Source organism: Chanodichthys erythropterus, chromosome 17 (assembly GCF_024489055.1).
Source record: "Chanodichthys erythropterus isolate Z2021 chromosome 17, ASM2448905v1, whole genome shotgun sequence".
NCBI lineage: Eukaryota > Metazoa > Chordata > Actinopteri > Cypriniformes > Xenocyprididae > Chanodichthys > Chanodichthys erythropterus.
The window spans coordinates 38,927,385-38,950,797 of NC_090237.1; the positions used below are offsets into that span (position 1 = coordinate 38,927,385).

At 42.3% G+C, this 23,413-nt stretch overlaps 1 protein-coding gene across 4 annotated transcripts in view; it reads right to left on the reverse strand.

Annotated features, from left to right (window-relative positions):
* The window catches only part of dscamb (Down syndrome cell adhesion molecule b), a 278,527-nt gene that overhangs the window by 244,586 nt on the left and 10,528 nt on the right, over window positions 1-23,413 (reverse strand). The window lies entirely within an intron of this gene.

Consider the following 23,413-nt stretch of genomic DNA (forward strand, 5'->3'; position numbering starts at 1 on the left):
CTGTGGCGACGGGACGTACGTCTCCGTTCCCTCCTTCAGGGAACGAGGGTTACCTTTGTAACCGAGACGTTCCCATTCAGTCGGTCACGTTCGACGTACGTCGGACAGACCGACGAATAGGAATCCCTACCAAAGCGCCACAGGAGCTGCCCCCTTCCAGCGCTCTGTTGCAAGCCACCTGAACCCCCTTGCCTGAGGATGGTGGGACAGGGCTAACACAGAGAGAGTCGATCACTACTGTTCCCCAAAACCCATTCAGTGAGACTATTGGATAACGCTGGGAAAGCGTACCCTTCGCTGGGAAAGGAATGCTGCGGAAGCCACATCCTTCCCCGAAGGAGTTATGTGGAGAAGTACATATGGACTAACCCTGTAGGGCTGTGCTACATATGGAAGAGCTGGGGTGACTCCAACCCGATGAAGGGTAGGTTCTCCCAGAGGGAAAGACACGGGCTTCGTTTAGGAGCAACCGTGGAACCAACCATATGGGATCCCCGTAGGGTCACACATATGGAACCCAGCCTAAACCCGGTTCTCAAGGATACAACGGAGTATAGGCCTGGCGCCAGACGCTCCGCCACGTCGGCTGCCGAAGGGATATTGGAGGACTCGACAGGGTCTGCCTTGTAGGGACTCTCTGGAGAAAAGAAGCGCATGTAGCGCAGCAAGCCGACACTAAGCCGGGGCCTCTCCGTGCCTCTGACCTGTGGCGAGAACATGGGAGGAGACCGGCTCGACACGAAGGCTATAGTATCTAGCGAACGTGTTAGGTGTCGCCCAGCCCGCAGCTCTACAAATGTCTGTCAGCGAGGCGCCACGAGCCAGCGCCCAGGAGGATGCGACACCTCTCGTGGAGTGAGCATGCAACCTGAGCGGGCAGGGCACACCCTGAGCTTGGTAAGCCAGGGCGATGGCATCCACTATCCAGTGGGCCATCCTCTGCTTGGAGACAGCCTTTCCCTTCTGCTGGCCTCCATAACAGACAAGAGCTGGTCTGAGGTCCTGAGGCTTTAGGTTCTGTCTATGTACAGTCGCAAAGCGCGGACTGGACAGAGTAAAGCCAGGGCTGGGTCTGCCTCCTCCGAGGGCAGCGCTTGCAGGCTCACCACCTGGTCCCTGAAGGGAGTGGTAGGAACCTTGGGCACATAGCCAGGCCGGGGTCTTAGCCACGTGGTACTATCACCCGGCCCGAACTCCAGGCACGATTCGTCGACCGAAAATGACTGCAGGTCCCCTACCCTCTTGATGGAGTCCAATGCCACCAGCAGCAAAGTCTTCATAGACAGAATCTTTAAGTCTGCTGACAGCAAAGGCTCAAAGGGAGCAATCTGAAGTGCTCTCAGCACCAGAGTGAGGTCCCAAGAGGGTATGGAGAGGGGACGAGAAGGATTTAACCGTCTCGCCCCCCTAAGGAACCTGATGACCAGGACGTGCTGACCAACAGATTTGCCATCTACGTGGTCGTGGTAAGCGGATATAGCAGCAGTATGGACTTTTGAGGGTGGAGGGGGGACAGCCTACACTCCAACCCTACTGCAAGAAGGAAAGCACGACTCTGATCGAGCATCTTCGGGGGTCTTCCCGGCGAGAAGGGCACCACTCGACGAACAGGTTCCACTTTGGAGGCGTAAGCACGTCTCGTAGACAGTGCACGTGCCGAAGTGATGGTGTTAAGTACCTCAGGGGGTAAGTCACCTAGAACCTCCGCATCCCGTCCAAGGGACCAGACATGGAGTTTCCAGAGGTCTGGACGCGGGTGCCAAAGAGTGCCCAGTCTCTGAGAAAGAAGGTCTTTCCTCAGAGGGATGGGCCAGGGAGGGGCTGTCGCGAGGAGTGAGAGTTCTGGGAACCAGGTCCGGTTGGGCCAGTAAGGCGCAACTAACAAGACCTGCTCCTCGTCCTCCCTGACTTTGCACAGGGTCTGTGCAAGTAGGCTCACTGGGGGAAACGCATATTTGCGCAGGCCCCGGGGCCAGCTGTGAGCCAGTGCATCTGTCCCGAGTGTCCCCTCGGTCAGAGAGTAAAACAACTGGCAGTGGGAGGTTTCTGGTGAGGCAAACAGGTCTACCTGAGCCTTTCCGAATTCTCTCCAGATCAGCTGAACCACCTGGGGGTGGAGTCGCCACTCTCCTGGCAGCGCAGCTCATGATAGCTCGTCGGCCACACGGTTGAGCACACCGGAGACATGAATGGCGCGAAGCGACCTCAGATGCTTCCGACTCCACAGGAGGAGATGGCGGGCGAGTTGTGACATGCGACGGGAGCGTAGACCACCTTGACGGTTGATGTTCGCAACGGTCGCAGTGTTGTCCATACGGACCAGTACATGCTTGCCCTGAAGCAGGCCTTTGAGGCGGCTCAGAGCAAGGCGTACTGCCAGCAACTCGAGGCAATTGATGTGCCAATGCAGATGGGGTCCCGTCCAAACCCCTGAGACTGCATGCCCGTATTACGTGGCACCCCAGCCGGTGGCAGAAGCATCTGTGAACACCACAGCATGCCGGGACACCTGTTCTAGGGGCACTCCTGCCCGAAGAAACAAGGGGTCCGACCACGGACTGAAGGTTCGGCGGCACTCCTGAGTGATTGGCACCCGGAATGTGCCGCGCTGCCACGCCCATCTCGGGACTCGGCCGTGAAGCCAGTGCTGAAGCGGTCTCATATGAAGCAGACCGAGCGGTGTTACAGCCGCAGCAGCCGCCATATGCCCCAGGAGCCTCTGAAAGAACTTCAGTGGGACCGCTGTCCTGCCATTGAATGTATCCAGGCAGTTCAACACTGACCGAGCACGTTCCTCTGTGAGGCGTGCTATCTGCTCGACCGAATCCAACTCCATACCGAGAAAAGAGATCCTCTGCACCGGGGCGAGTTTGCTCTTTTCCCAGTTGACCTGAAGCCCCAACTGGCTGAGGTGTCTGAGCACCAAATCCCTGTGTTTGCACAACTGATCCCGGGACTGTGCTAGAATGAGCCAGTCGTCGAGATAGTTGAGAATGCGAACACCCCGTTCTCTCATGGGAACAAGGGCTCCCTCCACGACTTTCGTGAAGACGCGGGGAGACAGGGCCAGCCCGAAGGGTAGGACTCTGTACTGATATGCTCGACCTTCGAACGCGAATCTCAGGAATGGCCTGTGTCGCGGAAGAATTGAAACATGGAAGTATGCGTCCTTCAGGTCAATCGCTGCAAACCAATCTCGGGGACGGATGCACTCGAAAATGCGTTTCTGCGTGAGCATTTTGAATGGTAGCTTGTGGAGGCTCCGATTCAAAACTCGCAGGTCCAAGATCGGTCGTAACCCGCCGCTTTTCCTGGGTACAATGAAGTAGGGGCTGTAGAACCCCGACCTCAAATCGGCTGGAGGGACCGGCTCTATCGCGTCCTTCGCCAGTAGGACTGCGATCTCCGCACGCAGGACAGGGGCATCGGCATCTTTCACTGTAGTGAAGAGGACGTCCCTGAACTTGGGGGGGGGAGCCGGGCGAACTGAATCGCAAAGCCGACCCTGATGGTCCGAAGGAGCCAGCGAGACGGACTGGGGAGCGCTAACCCGGCTCGCAGAGACCGTACAAGCAGGACCAAAGGGACCACCGGTGTACCCGCAGCAGGGCAGCGAGGTGGAACACAGGGACACGGCTCGGGGGCTCTCTTTGTGAGGCGGCCCGAAGCGGCGTCACAGTGTGCTAGGCAACACTTACCTGGCTCCACGGATGGACAGAGGGAGCAGTCGAGGCTTTGGCTGCCCGCTGCTCGCTGCTGTCCGCTGGCGACAGAAGAGGGGGATGAGAGTGGTGAGGTTTTTCTCCTCCCACTGCTCTCCAAACCCTCTTCAGACCTGGAAATGGAGGAACTGCTCTTTAAAATTTGGGTACCGCTGCCTCTTGGGTCAGTGGCGGAACAGAAACAAACCCAATAAAGGATTTACCACCTGGCCCTCCTCCAGGGGTGGAAGAGCAGCCCCACCCATCTCTGGGTCGCCCGTCTCAGGGGTGATTCTCACCAACCAGTTAAACAGCTGCAGAGACGGGAGGCGTCATCTCCCCGCAATGGATACAGCAGAGCCTGCTGGGCCGGAGTTTCTTGCAGGGGACGACACCCTTGGCGACGAGCAGACTGAGGGGCGGCCCAAGAGGAACTCAATGGTTTGTCATGGGAAGCTCCCCTATCCGCTACTAACTGAGGAGAACCGCTGGGCTCAGTCCTCGACAGTGTCACCGAAAGGCCACCTCGTAAGATGGGAGCATTGAGAAAGCATTTAGCTTGACAACCTCTCACACCTCACAAGGTAAGCCAGGGGGCACTTCTGGACCACGGAGGTGGACATCGTCTGGCTGAGGGCCTGCGCCGTGACTTTGATCACGGTTAGTCAACAAGCGCAGCTCAACCCCAGCACAGAACTACCCTCCTGCAAAAAGAGTGCCTTGGCCTCACATGCAGGGTGGGTGTGCTCTGTGTACAACCACCCCATCCAAGAGGGTAGTGAGAGAGGAAAAACTTATGCAGATTGGCACCTTTGGCATTCCATATTTATGGCACCAATATACCCCCATACTGCCAAGTTTTCCATGCACATCTGGAAGACCCAGGAAAGCATGGCTGTAAACTCTGAATCTGAGTCAGCATAAGCACACACCATTACAGTGGGCAGCGTCACCCTCATTTCCAGAGCATAACAGCACTCTCTCCGATGCTGCAATCGACGTCTGTCCCTCAGCTGGAGCTCTGAATGAAATGCTAGGTTCCCCTATGAAAAGGACCAGCAATTCAATCCAGAAACTGCACAGCTTGCAATGCGCTAGAGAGGGAGGGGCCCTAGGGGGTTGGTTCCCCGAAGGAACCCCTCAACCTCATGTCACCCAAGCCATATCAGCAAAGTAGACCTCTTCTGGTGCACCAGAGAGGGCGCTACAATGGAGATTACGCAAGGGAACCGCGCATCTAGAGCGCCGAGCGAGCGCTGGGTTGCCGTGACAACCCGCGCTGCAGCCCGGCAGCTCGACGGCACACGACACGCAGAGGAGCGAGAGGTTTGCTCTCGCTGATCTCCGCGGTCTCCCAGAGTGTCGGGCAGAGCCGCGGCTGTGCTTTTACACACAAGCGGCAGCTGGCCAACAACAGAGGGGACTCAAGCTTCCCGGAGAAAGAAGAGTCACGACCGGCGTGTCGACGTGATCATGTTCTCATATGAAAACATGAACACCCACGAACATAATTTCAGCACGCGCCCAGACATGCGAAACTGTGATCGTGGCCGTCAGTGAGGACAGGAACGATCGCATCCAGAAACACAAGTAAGATGTCGTCTTTAAAAAGACGCGAATCTACTTGTGTAAGCTCTTTCAGGGACTTTACTCTTTTAGAAGTGCTGAAGCACGCAGGGGAACGGCCACCGCAACACAGACAGGGATTGTGTGCAGCCTGTCATGTGCTTTCTCTCTCTTTGAAGGCGCTCACTCTTACCAGCCGTAAAAACGGCTTTTCAGCGCTCAAAAGCGCACCGTACCGGCCGTGAGAACAGCCTTCTGACGCTGTCAAACAGCTATTTGCTCAAAAACGGCAAACGAAACAGAAAAAGAGAGGACGTCGACCCCGCTGCTGTGCTGTTCGCCCGCACTCGGAAAAAAAGAGAAGTTCAACCAAAAGCTTGACTCGTCTTCTAGCAGACACTCGCTTGTAGAGAACAGGAACAAACACCGTTCGGCTCCGAAGCGAAAAGCTGAAGATGCAACGCACCTGCTGCTCATTATATACCCGCGCTGCGAGGCGAGCAGCTGATGCATATGATTGCATGCCAATGTGCATTGGCTCGTTTAGTTACACTCGAAGTAGATTGGCCTCTCTAGCGAGATTCCTATTCGTCGGTCTGTCCGACGTACGTCGAACGTGACCGACTGAATGGGAACTAGTTTTTTTTAAACATTTTTTTTATGGGGAAAATGTTTTCAGGACATGAAAAATTCATGTTTTGTTGTATTTTCAAATTAACATTTGAAATAAAACAGAAAATTGTATGAATGCACCTTTATTTGTTTGCTTTTTTCTTAGTTTAATAAATTAAAAAATAAAACATTTAATATAAATTTAACTTGGAAATTTATAAATTGAACTTAAATATACTATTAAGTGTAATGACTGTAAGTTATATGAACTCAAATGTTTAAGTTCACAATACTTTTTGTGACAAATTTTCAGTTTTCTCAAAAATGTTAAGTAAATTGAACTTAATCCAGGTTTACAGTGTACTGTTTATAAGTTATACCAGTTTAGATTTTTAAATACTCATAAAATTATGATAAAATCATTGATACAATTAATCGAGTGAGTTGAACATACTTATCTACATATCATTGATTCAATGTATTATCATTACTATTATTATAAACAGTATTTTACTAAGAATTATAATAATTATTTTTAACCAAAAAAAAGTTAAACAGAAATCAGCAAATGTACTGTAGCCACAAAATGCATAAAATGTCTAAAGATATGGTAACACTTCACAATAAGGTTTCATTTGTTAACTTTAATGTATTAACTAACAATGAACAATACATTAGTTACAGTATTAATCTTTGTTAATGTTATTTAAAAAAAAAAAAAAACATTTCACAGTGCATTAACTAATGTCATCAAATACAACATTTGATTTTAATAATGTATTAGTAAATGTTGAAATTAACATGAATTAAGATTAATAAATGCTGTAGAAGTATTGCTCATTGTTAGTTCATGCTATGGTTAACTAATGAAACCTTGTTGTAAAGTGTTATCAAATATTCCAAAAAATTTAATTGGCAGTAAATATCCATGTAATATCATAATAAATATATGACATAAGTTCAAATGCATACAGTACATATATACTGTATATATACAGAGAGTATTAAAGGTCAACACTAAGACAAAGAAGAGAAAATCTGACATCATGTCACTAATCACAGCCAAAGAAAAGTTCAAGATGGATGACTTCCTGCTAATTGCTAAATCTTGCGTGTGTCTTGATGAAAATCTCTTCAACGCCGTGCCACAGGCCCTATCTGAGCGCCAATCTTCGTTTGGCAGTAAATGGCTCACCAGTGACAGCTGGCAGTGTTTTCCCTCGGGATGAAACATTTTAGCACTTCATAAATTTCTAACAAGGTTTCAAATTGCAGCAGTTTCAACCTTTTCTGAGGATCAGCGGGTTTCACTCACAAAGCAGAAGGTGCGCGCAGAAGAAGACGTGCGTTCATAAACACATGTGCGCCCACATGCTCAGATATTACACTCCAGTTGTTGGCACACTTGATGAGCAAACACCGACAAGCAAACAAACGGAACCCGCGAACAGGCGCTCGTAATGGTGATAATCTTTACTGTGGCAATCTGAGGCATATGGTATCATTCATCAAGTGGCACGCTGAAGCAACCATCTGTTAGAATGTCTTGTTTTGCCAGCGAGAGGCTTGGCGGAGCGTTTGTTCCGATATTAAAGAGCGTGAAAACATTCTGGCCTTTATGCAATAAGAATTTGCTCACTCACGCTGTTGTAAACCAAAGCAATCATTGTTGATCTTCATTCCAAGAGGACTTTCTGCTACACAACGCAAGTGATTCAACACATTCTGCACTAATCAACTTGCACTTGATGAATTCATGTGGGTATGTCGGTTAATAGACAAGCGTCCGGCACTGAAACAAATAAAGACCTGCTGATGTAATACAAATTTAACTCCATGTGTGTCTGCTACAAATGAATAAATCCTAATTAAGATATTCAGACTGCAGAGAGTAACCAACAAATCTGGGATGCATTAAAGGTTGGACACCAGCAGAAAGGACTGACAGTCGAGTCACGATGCTCTTTTCATTTCCAATTTCTGAAGAAAAATGTCTTATTAAAATAATAAAATTATTGAGCAGGCTAGTTCAGGTTCTAAAATGTAATGTGGTGGTGATTCAACAAATCTTCCCATGATATAATAAAATATTTATGAATTAATATTCACAATATTTGTTGATTATGAGTTAGTGTGTAATGTTGCTGTTTGATCATAAACAACATCTGCAAAGTTACGACGCTCAAAGATCAATGCAAAGGAGATATTTTCTTTTACAGAAATCTGTTTAAGGACTACAACGAGCTTCTTCCCAGGTAATTGACATCACAAACCCTAAAATGTACATAAACCCCGCCCCCAAGAACACACAACAAAGGGGGCGGGGTCATGTTGGGCTGCTTTAGAGAAGAGGAAGAGTTGTTGTAGTAGAGTGATGTTGTCATGCCGTCATTTTACGCCGGACTGCTTCACAAACGAGGGTCAATTCAACTCAAAAGATGAACATGACGACACATGCTAGTGGATGAGTTGAATCAACTCCACAGCAACTACATCAATTTATCCACTAACCATTCAGAAACGTCTAAAAGTTGTAACTTCTTCCTGAGTCTCTCCATCAGTGTCGACTCCAGTTTGAACAATGTAAGGCTGAACACCGTTACTGACAATCCTAATTTTGGCTGCGTGAGATTCTCCAGCTTTGTTGTTGTTGAGCTATGTGGCGACCAGGGCGGGCGAGAGCCGTGAGGGAACGGCGCGAGGCCGGTGGCGCGAGTGTTAATGAGCTTCACCTGGGAGGCGCACCGGCCTTGAGTCCCTCACGGAGGAGCTCCGGGAGCATAAAAGGAGGAGCGACCACAGTGAAGGACGAGAGAGGACCAGGCCTGGACTTCATTTTATGTTTTATTATGTTTGTGTGGCCGGCAGACGTCCGCGAGGGTCTGCCGGCATTACTTTCGTTTTGTTCTTTGTTTATTTTATATTAAAGTTTTGTTGAATGTTCGCCGGTTCCCGCCTCCTTCCTAACCGTGTTACAAGCTGTTAAAGCTCCGCCCTCTTCTGGAAAGGGGGCGGGAGCAGCAGCTCATTTGCATTTAAAGGGACACACACAAAAACTGTGCTTAAAATCTCAATGTATTTAATATTTATAATGTGTAAATAAAATATGTTAAAATATTGCTTTTTACTTGATGGTTACACCACTAAGCTGAAACATTTTTTAGAAGTGGTATAAAAGTTTTCTTAAACCATATGAATACAAACAAGTCCTTTTCTTGGCATGTCTTTTTCATTATTATTATTATTATTGTTGAGTGTTTTCCATTCCACTGCGCATCTCTTCCAGGCGTGTTTGCCCTCGCATCTTGCATCCTTTGCAGCGTCTCACGCATGACGCAGAGCTCTAAAAACACCGTTCTCAAGTTAAAAAAAATTTAACAGCAAACATGCATTCTGTGTGAAACGGCCCTTATATGTCTACCCTTTGAGGATATTACCTTATGCCCTATATGGTTCAAAACAAATTAAATATTATTTAAATCCACGACACCTTAGTTTGAGCGTTGAGTTTGCTCTGAAAAGGTAGCCTTCTTAAAGCTTAGTTTTTTCCTTACAAATGAAACATAAAATACCCAAAAGCAGAAGTCACATCAAACCCTTCATGAAAGGGCCACACATCTGAATTTACAAGAAAATAGCACTTTAATGCTCAACAACCCGGAGGAAAAATTCATAATTGTCATAATTTTTCATGAGATGAACCATAAAGACGAAAAAGTGACACTGTTTAATAATGTACTGTGTGCATTCATAATTAACCAAGGTTTTTCTCTCTTTGGGTACAGCTTTGGAAGAAAAACTGCACTCTATTCAATATTAAACTGCTCTCTCATCTGAAGGTCTGTACATCAAACACATCTACCCATCCTTTTATTTGGGCTGGGAGAGTGATTGGGATGGCAGCTGACTCTAATGCACTGGCCTTGCTTTGCCTGTAGGCCTTTAATGTCATGTCACCTGAGGCGTGGGCTGAACCTGATGGAAAGTGGCTAACAACAAGCCAAGGTGACTTTAGTAGGGCATTTCAGAAACACGCACACAACTTGCATGAATTTTTATTCCACATAATACAATAAGATATACATACTCAAACTGAGATGCTCAAATATTGATTTATTTTGCAATGTGTACAGATGGTTTTGGAGGTACTGTTTGATTTTTTATTAACTTTTGCTGCAGTTGTTACCTGACTGTCTTTATGAAAGATTCATTGAATTATTCACTCAGCTATATCACTGACTTAGGGCTGGGTGATATTTATTCATTTGGCAGATGCTTATGACCAAATTTAATTTTATATCGATATATATATATATATATATATATATATATATATATATATATATATATATATATATATATATATATATATATATATATATATATATATATATCACAATATAGTTATTCTTGCTTTAAATAAGATTTTTATGATATCAAAATTTTCCATATCATTTAAATTTCATAATTATCATTAATTTCAATATAATTTAAAAAAATTAATACTAGCCTAAAAAACTCTTAATCTTACTGAAGACAAATAAACTGTGATAAAGAAAGAGCAAAGAAAACAAACTACAATAGAACAAAGACAGACGAAATAGACCTACATGAAAAAACTTCAAGCACTAGAAAATGTATAAAGTAATCAAAAGTATAAAAAAAACAATGCATAGTCTATACTGTGTAAATTAAACATACATTTATTCTTATTAAAGTTACACAAGCAAGCAGTGAGAGATTTTCTCTCTTTTTTGTTGTTCGATAAGTATAAATAATGACAGCAGGTAAATTTGGATGCTGTCCCTTTAAGACTGACTGCACCGATCCGTTAACTCAAGCCTCGTCTTTCTCAACTCTACCTTCACTTAAGACATAAATGGCTCTGTTTACTTGCAAATACGTCGTCACTTTGGCACATAGGTATGTGTATTTAACCGTTCAAGCCAAATTAGGCGTCAAAAAGCACTCAGTTCAGTCCTCATACGCTCTACGAGCAGCGGCTTCATGTCGCGCGTCTCTCAGAGAGCGTGTGTATGCTGAAATGAGTTGTCCTTCACTGCTAATTGCACTTAAATGGTTTAAAACCACTTGTTTTTTAAACCATAATGTTTTTAAAACTCATGCAAATTATAAGCTTTCGTGACCGCGCAGCATAGCAACCTCACGAGTCAGAGACGGTCGTCCAAAATCTCTTATCAGTTGACAAATTTCTACTGGCTAATTGTGTCACCAGTATATCGCTCACCCCTACTTATTGTGCTTAATATACTTTAACATCGAGCACGTCTCTAATTCGAGCCTTCTGAGAGAGGTAGGTTTCATGCGCGCACTTTAGCAGTGTGCCAGTCAGCACGAGCGCTGAACCGAGTACTTTTTCAGGATATATTCAGCTCATAACTCTTTTAACATCAAGCACGTCCCGCTCTCTATATTCTCCTTCATGCATTTCATCACTTTGAAGCATCAGTAGTGCAATATATTTACATACTACGATATATACGATATAGCAAAATCTCTAACGATAGACATTTTATTTCGTGGTAACGATATATATCGTCATATCGCACAGCCCTACACTGACTGATTAAGGAACAGAACAGCTGAATGTGTATTGATAAAGGGACAAAGAAGATTTATGAATTGAAGAATCTAAGAGCTTTCTGCCATACTGACAGCATGTCTTTGAGAGCACCAGGCGATGAGCTTTATGCCAAAGGCAAAGACTACCAGTCAGAATCTAGAGGCTTCAAAGAGAATATCCACTCGTTGTTTAAACCCAAATTCCCTGAAGTTGCCAAAATCTACTCAAATTTGTGAATGGAAACCTCCACACTCACATGCCTGGTTTCACAGACAAGGCTTAAGATAGTCCCAGACTAAAGGCTCGTTCACACCAAGAACGATAACTAAAAAGATAACGATAAAGATATAGTTCTTAAAATATAAATATAAAAATAGCACTGTCCACACCACAGTTATAACGATAACGTTATAGAGGAACAATATCGTTGGGATCACTTTCAGAACGATTTTTTTCCAGCTGTTGTACTATAAAACACTGACAGCCAATCAGAATCATTCATTTAAGGGCTCGCACATTTAAAATGGCAGCTGACATTGCAGAGAAGTTAATCGCCAAGGTCCAGAAAAAAAACACCACTGTTTGACAAGTCAAACCCCATTTTCAAGAACACTTTAAAGGGGGGTTCTAATGTTATTTCATGCATTCTATATTATTTACACTGTTAAAGAGTAGGATTCTCCTGCTAAACACGGCCAAAGTTTCAAAACACGAGTTGGACGTATGACGGTGTATTTCTGTGCAAAAAATACTCTTCCAAATCTTGGAATTTTGTGCTCACGCATTACATGGATGCACTCTTGATATTTGTTATTAAAATCACCATAGAAACTGATAGTTTCAATCACTTTTTAATTGGGTAAAATGAATGAAGAATATCTCGTGTTTTCCGTGGTTGCTCGAGCACTCATGATCTGCACTTATGGTCTTATAAATAAGGCCCAGTTCTACGCTGGATTTACAGATCATTTGAAACTGAAAGATGAAGCGGTCACAGCGGTAATGATCCCGGTCACGGTCATCCACTGCTTTAAATGTCTGTTTTGTTGGCAATAAGTGCATATAATGTAAACAATACGAACGAACAATACGAACGTAGTGAATTCATAAATTCATTATTCATCATTCACTATATGCTACATTCATTAAAGTGATTCAAAAGTTATCAAGGGATAATGCAATGGTGTATTGTGTGTGTTTAAACACAGTTGTGTAGCTGAACATTGATAGCTTGAAGACGATCGCTACACAAAAGCTGCGTGTGCTCGTCACTCTTTAGCTCCGCTCACACGGCACGCCTCCAGGCGCTCGGCTGTTTTCAGAAAGACTCAGTACAGCGTATGTATCTTTTATAAATATGATCAAACTAAAGACTTTTTGGAGATATGAAGGATGCACTATTACTCTAGGTACTCAAGATGAACATGAGATTGGCAGAAACTGTGTGTGATACTCCCCTTAAAGAAAATAGACATATAGAAAACAATCGGTCATACCCTCGGAATAAATGGTAGTAACGATGAGATCATTATGCCAGGCTAGCAAACAGTGTAATAAAATGACCTCAGGTATCCAGCGCTAGTCTCAACAACATTGTCTTTCTTCCTTTGAAGTTGCAGTGAAAAAGACTAGGTGTTTTTATTCCAGTATATTGACTTTCGTCAGCTAAATTCACTGTTAGATTAGATCGGTTACACTAGCTATTCACTCGAAACATAGCATGCTGAGGACATCTGCTGGTTAAAGCCTGTAAATGCAACAAGAACAGCAAAAACATGTTGTGCACACTTTGAAACTGCAGCGCGTGAGTTTAGAATAAACAGATCGTTATCATTCATTAAAGTCTCATCAGTGTCGACTCCGGTTTGAACAATGTAAGGCTGAACACCGTTACTGACAATCCTCATTTCGGCTGCGTGAGATTCTCCAGCTTTGTTGTTGTTGAGCTGTTAAAGCTCCGCCCTCTTCTGGAAAGGGGGCGGGATCAGCAGCTCATTTGCATTTAAAGGGAAACACACAAAAACTGTGTGTTTTTGCTCACACCCGAATAGGGGGAAATTTGACAAGCTATAATAAATGATCTGTGGGGAATTTTGAGCTGAAACTTCATAGACACATTCTGGAGACACCAGAGACTTAGAGTATATTACATATTTAAAAAAGGGCATTATAGATCCCCTTTAAATAAATTACGCTTTACACAAGCTTGTTTGTTTTCATTACTGCTAGAGCTTACCAGGTTATGCGGATTAAAATTATTTTATTTTAATATTAAACAGCAAGAACAAACTACGCAAAAAGTGCACTTAGTGTATCTAGCATTGGCAAGTCTGATTTATTCTAGTGAGTCAGTTGGTCCTAAATGATCCTCGCTCATTTGAATCGGTTCGTTCTGTACAGTTCTCACTCTATAGCATCAGAAAGTCTGATTCATTCAAGAGAACTAATGTTTTATGAACATCTCTATCTCTTATATTTGGAGCTTACTTTGGCTATAGATATAGATGAAATATAAATCATTGAAGCATTAGTTGGACAAAAGAACAATTACACATTTATTTAAAAACAGAGGCAGAAATCTAGTCTCTGACTCAAATTTAGGGTGACCAGTCAATCACAGACAAAAGCATTTATAATCTTCAACTGTCTAATCAGCCATCCCAAACAGCTTTCAGGGCCACTGATGCATTTGATCTGAGCAATGGTGCGATCAATGCTGATGAGGCAAACACTAACACCACAAACAAACCAACATATCTATGACAGTCGAGTACCATTCCAACCTGCCATTAACAAAGACCTTCAAGTTTTGTGATTTTGATTTACTACCTAGTTTTCAATAAAACAAATGACAACAATATTCTAAAACATCAAAATATCTAACTCAAAAATCAAAATTTGCCCCCCAAAAATTTGTGTATAGCACAAATTAGGCCCAATGCTTCTCGCCCTGTGAGCATGTGAAGACTCATATTTTGGTGTTGTCAATGGTCAATTATGATACTTTAGTTCTTTTTTTTTCCACACGGCAATTCATAGTTTTCAGTCATGTGACTAGTGCGGAGATCTGGAGGGCAAAACATCCATATAGCTGCAGCACAGGCCCGTCAATTTTTCATCTGTTTAAAGTCACAAATAGTTAGATCATCTCTCAAAAGTAAAAAAAAAAATAAATAAATAGATAAATAAATAAAAACTAAGATATGTGACCAAACGGCAAGTTTTGAGCATTTGTGATCCATATCCAGCACCTGCCGCAGTATTTCAATCACTGAAAACAGCAAGACATTCTCAAATGCCTAATATGAAGCATTATGTGTCACCATCGGTGGCCTGTGCACGCAGAGGATCCTCCAGTTCTTGGCTAATTTTCAGTCAGACTTGTAAATTCAGTTCACTGGAGAGTCATTCCGAACGGATCATTGAATCAGTGAGTTGTTGACTCAGGAACAGCTTTAATACGATCAGTCCAATTCGCGAATGAATAGTTTGATGTGATCAGTTTGTGCACGGATCGTACACTGTTTTTGCGTCTCGGAGCAATTTCTTCATTTTAAAATAATGAGTTTTATGAAATGTAGTGGAGTAAAAATAAAAGTTGCTCAAAATAAAAATACTTGAGTAAAGAACAGATAATTGAAAAATGCACTTAAGTAGCCTACAGTAACAAAGTAACAATACTTGGTTACTGTCCACCACTAAATTCAATAAACACATTATTGATGATGCATTCTATATACAGGCAAGCAGAAGAGCCCAGAATATGAACGCAACTCGCTAAAGTTCTCTTTACAATGTCTTTCTATGGGAAAACTGCTTAACATGAAACTTTGCATGCTGTGTTAATATTCTGGGTTTATCTGCACATAGTAAGGTGTTCAGTGAATTTGGTTTTCCAGTGTTATTGTTTTTCCCAGTCCTTTTCCTGGAGATCTACCTTCCAGCAAAGTTGATCTCTAACTCTAATCAAACACAACTGAATGTGTTAATCTTCAGGAGAACTTGATAATTACAAACAGGTGTGTTGAATCAGGATCTGAACTCTGCAGGTAGGGAGATCTCCAGGAACAGGATTGGGCACCCATTTTAGGGAGTGTTCACACTTGTAGTTCGGTACACTTTGGTTGTTTTGGTCCGAACCAAAAAAAGGAAATGATTCATTTAGGCTACGTTCACACTGTCAATCCAAATCTGATTGGAATCTGATCTAAAATTTTTGACTGTCCACACTGTGTATTACAACTGTTCAGATCCGATTTGTGTGTCCATGTCGCTCTTTCGTTTTCCAGAATATCTGCATTGGTTTCTATTTCATTGATGTTGTACTGGTAGACATACACCAAAAACAAAAACAACAACCGCAACATGAGGGGTTTGCAATACACAGATGTTGTCTTATTGTGTAGCCGCTGCGCTGGACTACTGCGTTTTATGAGGAAGCGCCAGAAACACGAGGCTGGTATCTGTGGCTTTATTTAGCGCCGTCGTCTCAAACGCTCTCAAAACATCTCTCTGTTATATTGTCATTTTCTGCTCGTCCGGCACTTTGCAACAGCACAACATTTTTTGCAGTGACCTTTTTTGCAGCGACTGTCTCCTAAAGGAGACCCGATTCCTGGGGGGACTCGATTTCACACCACACCGTTTCATGGGTGAGACGCTGCAAAAGACGTGAGACACGAGCCAACAGCCAAACAATAGGAAAAATGGAAAAAAAAACCTGTAAAGAACTACTGTATGTTTGATATTTCATATCTGCATGATGGTGATAGACTTAAATGTGCTGTTATTTTCTGTTTTTACTAAGCATTGACTGTTAATAATAGCCTTTTACTGGTGTTATTCATTGCTATTAATTTTTGGCTAAGAAATGTAGCATTTTTTCTTATTTTATATTATTTCTGAGTATATAGGATGTGTTTAAGATACGTTTGTACAACATTTGCCTTCATATTTCATGTATATTTTCTGACATTTAAAGTCATTGTTGACTTTTTTTATGTTTAACTTGTTGACAAGTTAAACATGAAAAAAAAAAAATCGAAATCATGAATCGGTTCTGAAAAAAATGGAGATTTTATTTTTTTGCCATATCGCCCAGCCCTAGTTCCCGTCCTACTGGTTGTGCCAGGTCTAGTGCAGGGAAGGCACTGTGTGCCCTGGACAGGATCGTGGGATATCTGCTTCACAATGACAGGCTCTGTCAGGGGCCTGGGGTAATTAAGGCTGCACTCAGAACACCGCCTGGGGGGCTTTGGGTTCGTGGAGCAGAGGGGGGAGATGGGACGCGACAAGGTGCCGAAGGGAGCGGCTGGGGACGGGCATCGCGGACCGAGGACAAGGTAGGGGTGAGCGGGACAGGGTTTTGCCACTGTGAGTATGCACTTCTCTCCTACAACCCCCACAGGCTTTAGCACTCGCAGCACTTGCCAAATGACTGTCTCCCAATTTGCTTTCATGAATATTAAGCAGGACATGACAGACGAGAAAAGGCCTGCCGTCTGCTCGCCTGTGATATGTGCAGACAGATCGGCTCTCTGATGTCGGCGAAGGGTAAAGCGCGCCGAGTGTGGCCCTGCGGTGCGCCTCTGATTCCCGTTGTCATGTTTTAAACGAGCGAACGTGAGCGGCTCGTTAAGAGCCGACTTGGCAGCAGGCTGAGATCGGAAAACGAAAGCGCTGCTGACTTTAATGTCTGAATTTGCCCAGCTGATGGCATGAACGAGGCTGTTAGTCAGGCAATTTCAATCTAAGCACTTCCACATTCAAAAACTTCTAAATCTATTATGGCAAGTCACTTAGCCAAGTACAGCGAGATAATATTTATCAACGATCGTGTCAGGTCGGATCTCTGGAGCTGCAGCTGAAGGCTACTGACTGGCATCTCTTAATTCCATAAGTAATTAACAATTATCAAATTCATTTAACCTACACACTACGTTACACACCCAATCCATTTCAAGCCTTTCTTAGAGCATGAACAGATGACAAACACAACTGCTTCAATACATTTTAATTAATTCTAATAAGCACTGTATATCAAGAAGCTACAACAATTAGCTACTGCCACATTTCATCACTTTAGATTTTACAACTAGACTCAAGGTGTTTATCGGCGAGATTTGCTGCTCCGCCGTGGAAGGAGCTGAAAACAGTAACATGAAGTCGGGCACTTTCTTTTCCCTGTAGTGACACTTGCAAGTGTCCTTTTTCACATATGAAGTGGATTTGATGTAATATTTGTCAAATGCACAGATGTTTCAGAGGTTTTCATGTACCAGCAGAAACACTTTTCATTCAATACTTGATGTACTGTTTAGCACAGCGCATGGATATACATGAATAAAGTTCAACATTAGAATATACTATGCAAATATCAATAAAGTGGATCAGTTTATCAGTTCCATTTTTATAAACATGACAAAATATAACATTAAGGTTACATGAAAAAGCTAATTTTATAAAAACAAAAATATGTTCTGGGTAAAAAATATAGATTTTTCGATTTTAATTGATTCTCATTATAATTGATTCTTAAATCCCTAGAATCGATTAGTCTATCCTGTTTTCAGTTGATGAATAAACGGAACATTGTAGCGTGCCTCCCATCCAGTAAATAAAGTTTTGTGCTTTGTTACATTTGATATGAAACAAGGTCTTAGATTTCAAATTCTGTCCATTTTATTACGAAATTTTGGCGCTCTTTAATGTGGCGTGACAGATCACTGCATCACCTCAGTTCAAGAGAAGTGGCAGCATGAAGCGAACGTAAACTGATCATCTCCGCTTTAATACCAGTTACAGCGCAAAATAAACATGAATGAACATCTGAAGGTATGTTACAAGATACAGTACAACTTACTGAAATCTGTAATATGTTTTATGCAATCGTTCAATTAGTGTTTCAACCGTGGAAAGATGTCAATAAAACAGCTCATCATGCAACGTCACATTTACCTCAGAAAAATGTTGCTAAATATATGCACCATGTTACATATTCATTATAATTTTTAATGTTCTTAAATATTTAATGCATGTTTGAGGTTTAAGGTAACTAAGTTTACTTTAAGACAACCTTCCCAGAATATTAGCCAAAGTTACGAGAATGTTCCCTGTTAGCTGGGAAGGCGTCAGGATAAACACGAACAAACATGTTCTTTGTAACGTCTGGCCAATCCAGCCAATCATGAAACAGCTGTGTTGTCATCAGACGGCGCCGTCTCAAATCGGACAGAATGTATAGCCGGCATGCATTGCTTCAAGGTAGATACTGGTCAGTCTTGCGCAATGCATTTAGTCAAACACACCTTCAGCCCAATTCCGTTCACTTGTCGCCTAAAACATCTGGCTAGCTCCAATCTGATTGGCTGGATTTTTGATATTTTTGGCGCATTTAAAGATCTCACAAGTACTGTACCAGTATTTTGGTTCCACAAAATCTGATTTGTGTAAAAATATCAGATCTGATATTTAATTGCGTCTCATCTCTGATTAGATATCAAATAATCCCCTCCTGTTCGAACCACCCGCTCTAAGCAGGACTCGAACCCATGTCTGCTGGCATGGGAGTCGGGGCTAAAACCCGCAGTCCCTAGAGTGCCTCGAGATCAGGGGAGTGAGGTTTACACTCACAGCTCTTACTGTCCTACGTCCATTACACAAGGTCATTCAGATTTGCATTGCACAACATCAGAAAGCTCTGTCTGTGGGATCCTCATCCAGGCCTTTGTCATTTCTAGACTGGATTATTGCAATGCTTTTCTGGCCAGACCTCCCACATGTGCAATCAAACCTCAGCAGTTGATACAAAACGAGCAGTAGCATGGCTGGTCTTCAACCAGCCCACAAGAGAGTCCACATCATACCTCCCTTTATTTCTCTTCACTGGATCATCATCTAGTTCAAAACATTGTTGCTTGAATACAGAACAGCCACAGGCTCTGCACCCTACTGCCTTCACTCCAGCAAATGAGCAGCACCTCATGGTACCATCACAGAAGGACAAAAACGCTTTCCAGAACATTCACGTTCACTGTTCTTCACTGGTGGCATGATCTTCCTGCCCCTATTCAGACAGCCAAATCCCATACTATATTTAAGAAATATCTAGATTATTATTTCTTATTTCTCTCTCCTGTGAAACTTAGTACTAGCACTTCTCGTGTTATAATAATTAAACAATAAACATTTATTAAATTGCTTATTAATAAATGTTCACCTTTTGATTATTTTTCTGATTTTGTGTGTCTGATTTTTAATTTCCACAGAATGTGATCCACATAATACAGTTGGATACGGCAGCAAAATAGGAACTTCTATAGTTTAGCTCCAGGTTAGTTCAACTTTCTAAATTTCTAGCTATCCTGAAGCTATCCTTGCTTATCTAGTTCAGGTGAATTTGTCAGAATTGAAGCTATGCCTATGAAATAATTTGTACTAATTGCTAGTGGAGAGACAGAAATTCTTTCTTGTTTTCTGTAAAAAAACTGCTTCGACTAGTCTTACAAGCTAGTCTTTCAATTTTTATTTCTTTAAGACGGGTCATAACGTTTTTAGTCAAGGTAGATTGGTCTAATTCGAATGCGAAAAGTAAAACTGGCTAACTGTAATTGGTCAGACTAGTTCTCATCCAAATTTGTGTACTTTTATGCTGTTTTGTAGTAAGTAGTGAAAGTAGTCAGTGTTGTCAAAAGTACCGACTTTTAGTCGAAATTTTGAAAATATGATGATACCAGCACTTCCCCCTAGCATTTTGAGCGCTGCGAGTGGATTCTGACTAAGTTAATCACCTCTGATTGGCCATTGTGTTCACGCACTCAATAGATACGTCTGTGATTGGCTACAATGATCAATGATGCTTCAAAAACATATTATCAGCAGTGGATGCCTAATATATTCCTAATATATTCGCTAATAGACGGATCTGCAGATAAATGCCTGCTTTCAAACGCTCCCATTAGCACTAACTGAAGAGCATCAAAGATGTCTATTTACAACATGTTTTTGAAGCGTTGATCATTGTAGCCAATCACAGACATATCTGTTGAGCTCATGAACACAATGGCCAATCAGAGGTGTTTACGAATCTGCTCAACAACACTCAAAATGCTGGTATCGTCACATTTTTAAAATTTCAGTACCAACTTGGTACTGCTATCAGGGGCTATCAGACTCTGATGTTGAATGACAAACCAACCCTATAAAATTCACAAACTACAGGGTTAAGTGTGTCATTTGGGACACAACTATAGTCTTAACATGCCCAAGACCATGATGCTAGTCATAGATCCAACCCAATCTTGCAAGAAAGCATAGTTATTTTACAAAGTTGCAATTTTGTATGATGTAGGAAAATAAAATAAGCCTGCAGCCCAAAACCTAACTCTCAGTGAGGCACGAGCAGGTCGTAAAACTGTACAAATGAGATTGGAAATGTCCAAATGCGAACAATTGCATTTCAACAACCGAAATGCAAAAGAATTACGAATTGTCATTAAACTATGTTGCACAACCTGGAAACACAACACAGGTCTGAAGAAAGAAACGGTAAAAAAGAGCAAGATGTAGTAATGTTTTAATTTGAAACAAATTCACTGGCCAAACCATTACTTTTACCAGAAATATACTGAGGGAATACCATGTATAGTGATAATCGCAGTTATATCACCTGATAATACCACAATACTTTATATATATATCTATATATATGCCATGGTAAATGTCCAAAAAGCCATAGTATATCTGGAGGAAAAACTCAAAAACACGGTATTGTCGTGGTATCATGAGTAGTAGTTTTCTGTACAAATGATCCTCTGAATGTTATCTGGTTAGTGTTAGCTGATTAGCATGATGTTAGCTATATTTCTTCTCAAGTTGTGTCTAGAAAATGTGTCTAATCAATAAAATCTGACATCTAAACTTGGCGCTTCCTAAATAAGAGTCTGTTATTGGACAGGGGCAGAGGGAATAAAAATTAGGGGATACAAGAGCTCTTCAGTGGGAAGTCAAAACTCCTGTGTCAACATACAGAGAAGCCTCTATCTAATGACTGAAAGGAAAGACTATGAGACCGGTGTCCAGAGAGGCCGTCCTGCCTTGACGGTTCATAATGATGTAGAGCATCTTTACAAACAAGCATCCTGCCTTCATTAGAGCCAACGAGAGGTTCAACAAGAACCCTCATTGTGGTCAGCACAACTCCGGATAGTGGCTGTTTTCCCTCCTTGGCACGTAAAGCTGTTCTGGGTTCAGTAAAAGACTTCCTCTGTGTTGTCTTTATCATGGTGCAGGTGTCTGTTTCAATAGCATCTGTACACATCCGTCTATTTGAGCTTGCAAAGGCTAATGCCCAGCTCGGTTAGCTGTGTGCGCTAGTCAACGATGCCAAACATCCCAGTCCACATCTCAGTACACCTGGTCATTACTGAGGTCCTATATGAGACAATATGTCATTATCTCTAGAATACAAATGCTATATAATGATTAATGACATCAGTGACACTGATGCTAATTTACTGACAAAGATGTGGATCGACACCAGACTCAAATTCAGTTTAGAGGGTATAGTATGTGAAAACCTTTCGAACAGTAGTGTGCTACATTGTTACATCATATGCCTTAATAAATTGTTTAATTTTGTAAGTGGTGTTCTGTTATGTCGGAAATAAAAAACAGAAATTCTTACTGCATTTGGCAGCCCAATCAAAAATAAATAAATAAAGAAATAAAGAAATGGTTGATATAGCTTAGTTTATTTTTCACACTTTAAATGGACGGTCAAGCTAGGCACACTGCATTGTGGGATATAGTATCCAGCACATCATGGTCTGTTGCATATTTCACATTTTAGCAAATGTAGTATCTCATTATCTGCACAGTATACATACCTACCGTGATTTTGCCAAGTAAGACGTGTTCCTGGATCAACATATTTTGTTGATCCTGGAACAACATTCCAGTCTGAAAATTTAGTCTTAACCCCATCCCTACCCCTAAACCTAATCCTACCCATAACTTATCCCTAAAATCAGAGGGGAAAGATAGGTGAATAACATTGATGTAGAAGCACCTGACCCTGGCTGCAAGCCTAAACTTGACATAAACTGTAAACTTGTCCCTCAAATCTGATTGGTTGATTGGAATGTTGATCCAGGAACATGTCTTACTTGGTAAAATCACGGAGACCCACAAGGTTACTGTGAAATGTAGTAAAAGTAGTATGGTATTCTGAACAAAGCCATAGAGTTTAAGTATAATTTATACAAACAAAAGACCATAGTGGGGAAGTTAAGCTTGTAACATTAGCAAGCTGACTCTGCCGCTGATCACCGCATTGATAAGAACATATCTATAATTGCTTTGAATTTGTCTAATAAATCCAGACTACGTCACTGATTTTATCACCAGAGACTACTAACCTTTCTACTAAATTAAGTACTACATTTTTATCTGCAGACTTTTCTGTAATTTTCCCATTTTTTGAAGTCAACATGAAATGCATGTTATTCCAAGTATAAAACAATGTTAATCTATGAAAGAAAGAAGAAAGAAAAGTGGTGTGTCTCAATCAGCTCTCTAGGTGGTGAATCAGTATAGTGTGAACACAAATTCAGGCAGCGGTAAGGACTCTGACTCACTACACATTATTTCCGGTGACATGACAATGTCCTCAGTGTACAATATCACTGCTGGTATTTATAAACAACATCAGAACTGATATCTTTCTGACTTTTTTAAAAATGTTATTTACACTGTTGAGGGAAACACATTACAAATAGTCTAATGTGAGTTACGTAATCAGATTACATTTTTCAAGTAACTAGTAAAGTAACGCATTACTTTTAAAAATTTACAACAATCTATCTGAATTACTTTTTCCCCATTTATTGACCGGCACCTCTCCTTTGCCCATGTTAAGAGAAATTGTGAGTAAGTGCAGGGGCATTGTGTG